This window comes from Malaclemys terrapin, chromosome 1 (assembly GCF_027887155.1).
Source record: "Malaclemys terrapin pileata isolate rMalTer1 chromosome 1, rMalTer1.hap1, whole genome shotgun sequence".
NCBI classification, from domain to species: Eukaryota; Metazoa; Chordata; order Testudines; family Emydidae; genus Malaclemys; species Malaclemys terrapin.
In genome coordinates, this window is record NC_071505.1 from 194119751 (window position 1) to 194121417 (window position 1667).

The following is a 1667-nucleotide window of genomic DNA, read 5'->3' on the forward strand; positions in this document are numbered from 1 at the left end:
TCATCTGGGGTGGAGTGACTGGGTGGCCGGAGGCCCCCCCACCGTGTTCTTGGGCGTCTGGGTGAGGAGGCTATGGAACTTGGGGAGGAGGGCTGTTGGTTACACAGGGGCTGTAGCGGCAGTCTCTGCTCCTGCTGCCTTTCCTGCAGCTCAACCATATGCTCGAGCATATCAGTTTGATGCTCCAGCAGACAGAGCATTGACTCTTGCCGTCTGTCTGCAAGCTGACGCCACCTATCGTCTTCAGCCCGCCACTTGCTCTTTTCATCCCGCCATTCAGCCCGCCACCTCTCCTCTCGTTCATATTGTGCTTTTCTCATGTCCGACATTGACTGCCTCCACGCATTCTGCTGTGCTCTATCAGCGTGGGAGGACATCTGCAGCTCCGTGAACATATCGTCCCTCATCCTACGTTTTCTCTTTCTAATGTTCACTAGCCTCTGCGAAGGAGAAACATTTGCAGCTGGTGGAGGAGAAGGGAGAGGTGGTTAAAAAAGACACATTTTAGAGAACAATGGGTACACTCTTTCATTACAAGGTCGCATATTTCGGCTTGCAGGCAGCCATGGTAGGCCACAGTGTTTTGGCTTTTTTAACCTTCTTAACATGCGGGAAAGGTTGCAAACAGCAGCACATTTCCCATATCAAGGATGAATTGGGTTGTCCATTTAAAATGGGTTTTCAATGTAAAAGGAGGGGCTGCGGTTTCCCGGTTAACATGCGGCACAAACAAGTAAACCACACCCCCCCACACACACACATGATTCTCTGGGATGATCACTTCACCCCTCCCCTCCACCGCGTGGTTAACAGCGGGGAACATTTCTGTTCAGAAGAGCAGGAACGGGCGCCTCTGAATGTCCCCTTAATAAAATCACCCCATTTCAACCAGGTGACCGTGAATGATATCACTCTCCTGAGGATAACAAAGAGAGATAAGGAATGGATATTGTCTGCATGCCAGAAAACACCGGGACCATATGCTGCCATGCTTTGTTATGCAATGATTCCAGACTACGTGCTACTGGCCTGGCGTGGAAAAGTGTCCTACCATGGCGGACGGGATAAGGCAGCCCTCCCCAGAAACCTTTTGCAAAGGCTTTGGGAGTACATAAAGGAGAGCTTTCTGGAGATGTCCCTGGAGGATTTCCGCTCCATCCCCATACACGTTAACAGACTTTTCCAGTAGATGTACTGGCCACGATTGCCAGGGCAAATTAATCATTAAACATGCTTGCTTTTAAACCATGTGTAATGTTTACAAATATTTACAAAGGTACACTCACCAGACGTCTCCTGTGTGCCCTGAGGGTCTTGGGTGAGTTCGGGGGTTACTGGTTCCAGGTCCAGGGTCACAAACATATCCTGGCTGTTGGGGAAACCAGTTTCTCCGCTTCCTTGCTGCTGTGAGCTACCTACAGTACCTCCATCCTCATCTTCCTCGTTCCCCGAACCGTCTTCCCTGTGTGTTTCTCCAGTGAGAGAGTCATAGCACACGGTTGGGGTAGTGGTGGCTGCACCCCCTAGGATCGCATGCAGCTCCGCGTAGTAGCGGCAAGTTTGCAGCTCTGCCCCGGACCTTCCGTTTGCTTCTCTGGCTTTGTGGTAAGCTTGCCGTAGCTCCTTAATTTTCACGCGGCACTGCTGTATGTCCCTGTTATGGCCTC